The sequence below is a fragment of the Passer domesticus genome, chromosome 4 (genome assembly GCF_036417665.1).
Source record: "Passer domesticus isolate bPasDom1 chromosome 4, bPasDom1.hap1, whole genome shotgun sequence".
Classification (NCBI taxonomy): domain Eukaryota; kingdom Metazoa; phylum Chordata; class Aves; order Passeriformes; family Passeridae; genus Passer; species Passer domesticus.
In genome coordinates this window covers 16,625,805-16,634,200 of record NC_087477.1, presented here as the reverse complement: position 1 = coordinate 16,634,200, position 8,396 = coordinate 16,625,805, and the positions used below count along the sequence as shown (strand labels likewise).

General features: G+C 39.2%; 1 long non-coding RNA gene across 1 annotated transcript in view; it reads left to right on the top strand.

Annotated features, from left to right (window-relative positions):
- LOC135298603 (uncharacterized) overlaps nucleotides 1-8,396 on the top strand; it is a 71,440-nt gene that overhangs the window by 28,293 nt on the left and 34,751 nt on the right. The window lies entirely within an intron of this gene.

Below are 8,396 nucleotides of genomic sequence, written 5' to 3'. Positions count from 1 at the left end.
TTCAACTGCACCCACAACAAAGAGAGGTTATGTCCCTTTCAGAACTTATTGAAAATTTGATGGAATGCCCCCTCTGATGTACAGATCATCTCCTCATCTTCTCATCACCCCTGAGAATTATAATTTGTGTGTTATCATCAGGAAGGAGGCATTTAAAAATAAGGCGTTAAGTGTATAGATAGGCAAGACTATAGCGGATGAGAATGGCATGGGCTAATCCTTCAGTGAAAGATGAAACCCTGCTTCTCTAGGGGCTGATGGCTAAAGTCAGTGGCAGATGGCTGATATACAGGGGCTGCTCTGCAAAAGAAATTAGATTTTCTTCAGCATTATACTTGCTAGGGAGTAATTGTTCAACGAGCCTCACAAACTGTTACTCAAAATCCCTTCACTTTCTTTGATCACTTCAGCAATTTGAAGCTCACTAATATCCAGCATTCCAGGATAGTGTTGTGTCAGTTTATCAAAGAAATGTGTGATTTGTAGAGCACAGATATTTCCACACAGCGACCAACTCTGGACAGAATAAAACAGTGGCAGAAGGGAACATTCCCCCCTTGCCCTCCTGTCTGAATGCAGATAGATGAATTTTGGGGCAGTAAAAGCAAGGTGAAATTCTTGTATTTCTGATTTGGATTTGAGTTTGTTCTAGGAAGTTCCTTTTTGTTATGGAAAATGATGGTCTTACTGCGCTTGGAAGATTGATCAGAAAATTGCATGTATTCTGACTGTAAAGGCAATCTGGAGAGTAATAAAATAAACCAACACAACGTGCAGACCTTTTCCAGCAAGAAGCACTTTGAAATAGATAAAATGTATGTGCCTGATCCAATATCCTGAAAATCTGCCTGTCCAACTGAAAAATTGCATATTTTTCCCTCAAGCTTTCTATTCCATTTGCTTAGCTTTTCAAAACATATTTCTGAGATCCTGGCCACCTCTGCCCCAAAGAAATATTCATTTTAATCCTCACCATAAGAATCGACCTGCTGCTATTGCTGATTTGTGATTTTTTTCTAACTTTTGTGCCTTGATCATACACTTTTAACAGTACTAAGAAGCATAGTCACAGTCTTGGCTGAATCTTACCTGTTCAACTAACAACTTTGAATTGTCTCAGTGGTTCATCACTAGCCTGTCAAATGGGATTGAAGGGAAGAATTTTAATGTTAAAATAGCCTGATGATTTGGGGAGGGGGGGAAGTGGGGGGTGGAAATCAAATGCAATTCAGCAAAGCCATATCCAAAAGCAATTCTAAAGTGGGCATTCATCTGATTGACACCGACTTAAATGTTTAATCCAGGAGGAAATATCAAGAGCCTTCCCAAATGGGATAGTCTCATGTTTAGTCTATTCCAATTGCTGTTAACTAAGTATTTGATACAATAAAAAGTACATAAATGTTATTGTTTTGAAGCTGAGTGTTAAAAAAAAAAAACTTTGTAGAGTGACTATCCCAGAATTTAATTTACTACTTACTAGTGTGTGAAGATTTTGAAATAGAAAGTAGAAATAAGCATGTCATTGCAGCTGGAATAAAGAATGTGTATCTGTCATGACTGCAAAACTAGAACTGATCCTGTTCAATGCTGCTGTCTTTTATAGTGCTCAGAGAGGGTCAGGGCACCATAAAACACACCAAGTTGCTGAAATATCATTAATATATACATGTGACTAGTAGAATGCCCATAATTCTTAGTAAAAGCTAAGGAATGTGAAAGAATTACAGTACCATGTGACATTACCATAAAAATTAAACCCTACATGTCAATGAGAAGAACTCTTATTAGTGTCACACTAGGATGGTATCAGCCTGGTAACAAAGGCAATATTTTCCTGTCTTCTTCATTTAGGGCATTTTTATTTAACCAAGTAAGACTTGGTTAAATTGGCTTTATTTGACCAAAGGACTTTTCCTTTGGGTCTGCTCTTTTCCAACTCCTTGTGGGTTTTTTCCCACCACACTGCTTCCTCTAAATTGCATAATTGACCAGAAAGGACACCCAGGCTGGCAACTGGAAAAAGCCTGAGCTATTTCTCCTTCATTTTCTCTCCTCTCCTCTCCTCTCCTCTCCTCTCCTCTCCTCTCCTCTCCTCTCCTCTCCTCTCCTCTCCTCTCCTCTCCTCTCCTCTCCTCTCCTCTCCTCTCCTCTCCTCTCCTCTCCTCTCCTCTCCTCTCCTCTCCTCTCCTCTCCTCTCCTCTCCTCTCCTCTCCTCTCCTCTCTTCAGAGGTAATTTAAATGCTGAATAAAGCCTCAGTTATTAACAGGTGCTTAAATTCAACCTGAGGCTGTGAATGCCATGTCTGCCTGACTTCATGCCATGAATTTAAATCAATGAACTATTCAGGCTGTTAACGTACGTGTAGTGTATAACTCACAATGTGAGAAATATCTGTTTGAAAAAGGGAACTATAATGACTAGACAATGGCAAAGTTGCTGTTCAATTAATGATGAAGCTGATGTTTCTGTTGTCTGTGTCCATCTGTGCTTCAGACAGCAACTTACAGGTAAAACTTACTGTAAAATACCTGTCTGGAGCCAAATAATAAGTTAGGTAGACATAAAGTGCCAACAGTTGCTTTTAAAAATTAAACTGGTCCTTTTTTTGGAGATTAACTGCCAACAGTTGCTTTTTCAAATGAAACTGGCCCCCACAGATCTAAGTGTACTTGTAATCTTGTTTTTACTTAAATTCTGGACCTAGGCCTCCTACTTGTGTTGCAAATGCTCATGAAATACGTCTTGCACTCTGACTGAGGCAGTACAGGGCTCCCTATTTCCACTTCTAAATTTGTATATGTTTGAATGAAAAAAACACCCACTATAGAGTTATCTTGAATATCCTTCTCTGCCTATGAAAAGTGTGGGAAAAGCCTTTTTAAAAAAATATGTCCAGTTTGAAATTTTGCTTAGGGATTTTTTTTTCTTTTTCAGATGAAAAATTAAGTATTTTCATTTCAATTATATGCTTCATTGGTACTTTTCCTGTAGCTACATTGAGCAGACTGGCAAAAGATCATTGCATTTGAGGTATTGATGCATTCAATAATTTATAATCAATAATTTGATAGGCTTTTGAAAATATTGTTACTGTTATCTTTCTGTTCAGGATCCAAAGAATGTAATTTTTTTATCTGGGGTCCATAAGAAGACATTCTAAGATTCAGTCTATAATTTAGTAATCTCATTATCCTCAAGTTTGTTTAAAACAAATGGGATGGTTTATTTTATAGGATTTACATTTGCCACATCAGACTCAGTAACAATTCAGATAAAAGCCTGAGAAATAAAGCCCCCTTGTTTTGCCTGCGTTGTCTGTAACAGAGGAAGACCTAAAGGAGGATGACAGATTAATATTGCCCTTGCTCACAGGCTGTCAGGCTAGTTTAATTATCTTAGCTGTTAAATAATACTTCTCACTGATATTCATGGTTCAATAGGTACAACTCATTGGAGACTCCGGTTTGTGTTTGGCTGAAGTTAAATAATCCATAAAAAATAGGAGTATTTCTTCAGTGGCATTTCTTCCATGCTGTGGGATCTTCCTGCATTTCCTACAGACACATGGAAGGTACATTTTCTGTGCAGAGGTGGAGATGGAGCTTCCTTTTTGGAGGCATGGTGCTGCCCCTTCTCTCTGAGAGTGGGAAACCTGCCCTGGCAGCCTGGGATGGCCTGGTGGTGTGGGGATGGCTGTCATTCAGCCTGCAAGGACAGCAAATATGGGGTGACTCCTCAAGGTTTATTACTCACAGTTGTCTGAAACTTTCATGCTTCATTTCCAGTTGAAATGGGCATTTTAAAAAACATAAAGCCGACAGCCTGATTTAATCCCCAGGGCTAAGGCCACAAGCACCAGCCTGTGCTGTCAAAGACTTAATCAGAGCCAGCAGCTGGCCAGGGAGCTTTATTTCAGTACATGCACATTCTCCTGGTCACTGCTTGGAAACTCCTTCATTTCTATGGGTGGTCCACCTCACTGTGAGCCTGGCATAACCTTTGGGGTTGTTTTATTCTTCCATCAAAAGGATACACGTCTTCTCCTGCTTGCATCAACATTGCAGTCTGACATTGTGTCACCAGCATGGAGAGTGCCTTAGTAAGGGGCTCTTAAAGAGAAGATCCTTTCCTCTTAAATACTGCAGGGCATGCACGTCTTTCTGGCAGTTTGATGTTTGTTTGGAGATAAACCCTTTTCATACTGCATTCAATTCCAAATTCTTTTTCCATATCTAGAGAATCTATTTAGATGCCTTCACCACAGGATTTGGATACCTGAGAATTTTATTTTGTTCTTTTTCATGTGGCACTGTGATTTTAAAACGAAGCATTCCAAATGAAATAGGAGTTCAAAGAAAAGACTGACTATTCTGCCAAGTTATTGAAGTCCTGTTTGCTGGGGAGTGCCAAACATCAAACTGGCAGAGTATCTTGGGACTTTTGTTTTTCAAGGTGAAGGGGAAATTTTAGTTTAAAATACATGTCATAATAGTTAAAGTATGTAGAATGTTTTTAAAGTGCTTGAAGATGCAGATCCAAGGCAACATCACTGTACATCTGATTTTTATGAGCTCCACTGATGCTATCAGTTTCATACTTATTTTTCTAACTTTGTATTGACAAATCCAGCCATTCAGAATGAAAAGCCATCTTCTGGACAATGGTTTATAAAGAATGTGTGGTTTTGACTGCTTTATGGGGGAAGTACATAATAACTTTAGTCTGACATGTGCTTCAGACATATTTTCAATTTTCTGAAAAGAAGCTATTAGAAGACTCAAGTTCTTATTAATGTAGGAGCTGGAAATAAACAAACAAGCAAAAAACCCTTAAAACTGGAGATTAAATTCTGACATCTTAGCAGCATTGCTATTCCTGACTCAGGAAAAAAAAACTTGCTGTCTTTGTATGCATTGAATCTTTTTTCTCTGTTAAGACAGCTACAAGCTTAGCTCATGATGCTGGCAGTATTCATGATGCAAGTATCTTGTTGATCTAAATTCTATAAACTAGGTAGTTTGAAACTAACTCAGAGAAGATGAGACTTTTATTATGAGCAGGGTGAGTTCCTTCATATGTGATTTGTAGTTCATATGTTTGTTTTTAAGTCAGGACAGTGTGAACTCTTCAAAATAAACAAAAAAAAGAGAGCAAAATGCCGTCACTTAAAATCAGCCTTAAAATGCTAAACACTGGTAAATAAAGCTGAGAATAATGGGGGTGAGGGGAAATAATTTTTGGTTTAAAGAAAAATAAGCTCCTGATCCTACCAGTAAACACCAGTTCAATTTTATGTGTGTTTGGTCTACTGATTGCTGAGGGTTACAGCTCCAAAGCAAGACTGGATTAATTGAAGCATGAGTTCAACAATACTTCAACAGTAAGGTTGTCTGAAAGAACAAATAAAAGGTTGTAGAGCTAGAAACAAATTTGAACAGAAAGGAGAGTATCTGGACTATCATTTTGACATCCAAGTACGAGTACCATCAAGCCCTGTGTTTGTTGAGTACAGTTTATATAGCTTTTCATGCTGAAATAATTTTAAATTAAACATAAGTCTGTCAAGCTGAGAACACCATGTGAGTATAAGGCACAGAGGTTGAGATGCAGTTTTGGCTATGTAGGAACACTGTTGTGCATACACAGGGACTGTGCTAGCAGGAAACAGTCAATAAAATATCCCAAGAACGAATCAGCTGGCCAAGTGTTTCCACAGGAAAAAAACTGGCAGGGAAATATTAAAAAAGAAGAAAACAAAAACAAATAAGGTGGAAAAGCTTACTTTTTTTTTCCCCACACTTGAGAAAGAGAACAGTTGTTAACGTTTGGTTGAAAAACAGGCATTCTGGGTGCCAGCCAAAGGTAGCCCTGCTGTGAAAACATTTCTGTGGCTGATACAATACCTTATGGTAACCACTGCCTCTGCAATGAGGAGCAAGGAGCGCTCAGCAGCAGGGGAACACAGCATCTCTTTTATTGCTGACATGTTTCAGCTATTTTAAACACTTTTTCCTGAAGCAGGTCTATTGAAGACGCATTTTTCAGTACTATTTCAGTTCCTTCCTCCATTGTTTCATCCTCTGTACAGCTCATCATCTTGCCTGGGACCTCTGTGTAGAACTTCAGTGAACTTCTGGTTTGACTACCAATGTCAGCCTTCCTTTAGAATCTCAGGTTTCATTTATTACTTGCTCTAATTCTTTCCCCCAACCAATAAACTTACTGGGGTGTAAATTTATTAATGTGTATTTTTTGTTCTCCAGAAATGACAACCTGCCTTCTTGTATAATAACAAACTTTATATAAAGAGTGGTTGTATCTAGAGATTACCATCTTCTGAAGTAGATTTTTTTTTTTTGCTTTTGGTTTATTAATGTTCCAGGCAGATTATTTTGTCTAAATGAAAAATACAATCTAATATGACTTCTAATCACTTATTTTGCAAGGCCCTAGATGGTATCAGCATCCACTTTATTATAACTATTAGGTGAAAAGCATTTTTCTGTTTTCTGTTGAGGAAAGTAGCTCCCACAGCCCCTCACATGGAAGCCTCTGCCCATGCTTCCATGATGGAGAAAGGATGACGAGACAGCTGTCTCTGAAGAGTGGCAGCCTGCAGCAGAAGGGCCTTGGATCATTTTGCATTCTTTTCTTAAGTCACTGTGCAGGCCAAAATACAAGTTTGAAGGTTGACCCTTAGTGCCCCATAGACCACAGCTAAAAATCCCATTTCTTTATGCAGACACGTGCATGAGTGCCTAATCCTGTTTCACAGGAAAAATAGAGAAATGATGCGATACTCCTGTGCTGCCCTGAGGAAAAATTTTGTGAACATGGCTTCTAATCCCTAGAACTGAAGTGAGTCTGTCCTGGAAACTTCAGCGCAGTTCCAAGAGAAGTGTCATCCTAGGTAACAGTGGTTTCTTTCCAAGACATTTGTTCCTCTGGGTACAGTTGCTATTTGTAAGTGATTCAGACTAATGTCTCATAGTCTGCAGGAACCTTCAGTCCTGACCCAGGGCAGCTGTGTTAACCTTGCCTTATCCTCGGGGGTTTGGGGCAAGGCAGCTCTTGTACTCATTGGTGTCACTGAGTTTTAGGCCTACGTGTCACAGGCATGATACTGTTCTTTTTTAGGTGGGAATTTGCCATGCAGTGGATATTCTGGTGGTGGGTGTAGTAGCTTTTGATGGATATTTCACCATAAATTAGAATAAATTAGGGGGAATTGATTTGTGATTTAAAGCAGCTGAATTTTCCCTCAGTGGCAAAGCTGGTGTTCACTCCAGAGATGGCAAATCATGTCTCCTTTCAGAGACGTGAGGCATATTTCAGTAAGTACACATTACATAACTTGTCCCACATTTCTTTCTCTTTTTAGTATCCCAATGTTATGAAAAATTGTGTTCCCATTAATCATTATAGCCGCTCATATTTTTCTGTGAAAATAAATCACCGTCCTCTGCCCTTCCTGCACAGGAACATATTTAAATCAAAACAAGGATATGTCCACGATTGGTTCAGGGGAGGGAGTGCAGGCTAATGTGGCTTTGCTGCTGCAGAAGGATGAAAGCAGGATTTGTCTCTGTACTCAGTGGATTGCAATGCTGTGTGGTAGTGTCACTTGCCAAATAAGATTTCTCCTTTAGCACATGCAGAGCTTGGCTGAACGTCAGTGGAAACTGCGAGCGCTCAGTGCAGCTGAGTCCTGAGGGTAACACTGAACCTGCTGCCTCTTTTGTTCTTCCTGCATCTGAAAACATTTGGGCTGGCAAAGCCAGAAAGCACCTCTACTACTGGGAGAAACCAGCAGGCCTCTAAATTCCTGATTTAGATTGTCACCAGCTTTACTGAGACTCTTTTTAGAAAGCATTTAAATCTGGGTGTCCAAAATTGCATATGCAGCACCATATTCAGGCTAAAGAGCAGGGGGCTGATTTTAAGACATGATGGGCATTTAGGCATTTACTGTTTTCAGATCTCAGGGCTTCTGCAAAGTCATTTTTATTTAAATGCTTTGAACATGAATTTAGGGACTTACCTTATCCAAGAGTATAAATATAGAGGCTAGGCTATTTTTAGACTTTACAATGTGAGACTGGGCAAAAGGACTTTTGAAGCAGAGATTGCTGGTTACCAAACCACAAACCTGGACCAACATTTTTCCGTAAATGTCTTTTTCTCTCTATTCAAGCCATGTGTAGCCTTAGAGAGTAAGTTGAAGGCTGTAGATGTGGATGATTCTCAGGGAACAGATCCTCTCTTGGGATGTCAGTTTTCTCCAGTGAAGAGGTCTGAGGAAAATTCACCCTTAGGACGGTCTGAGTTTTCTTTTACAGTATATGTAAGGTGTTAATTCTGTATTAGTTGTACAAGGAAAATTAGTTCCTTA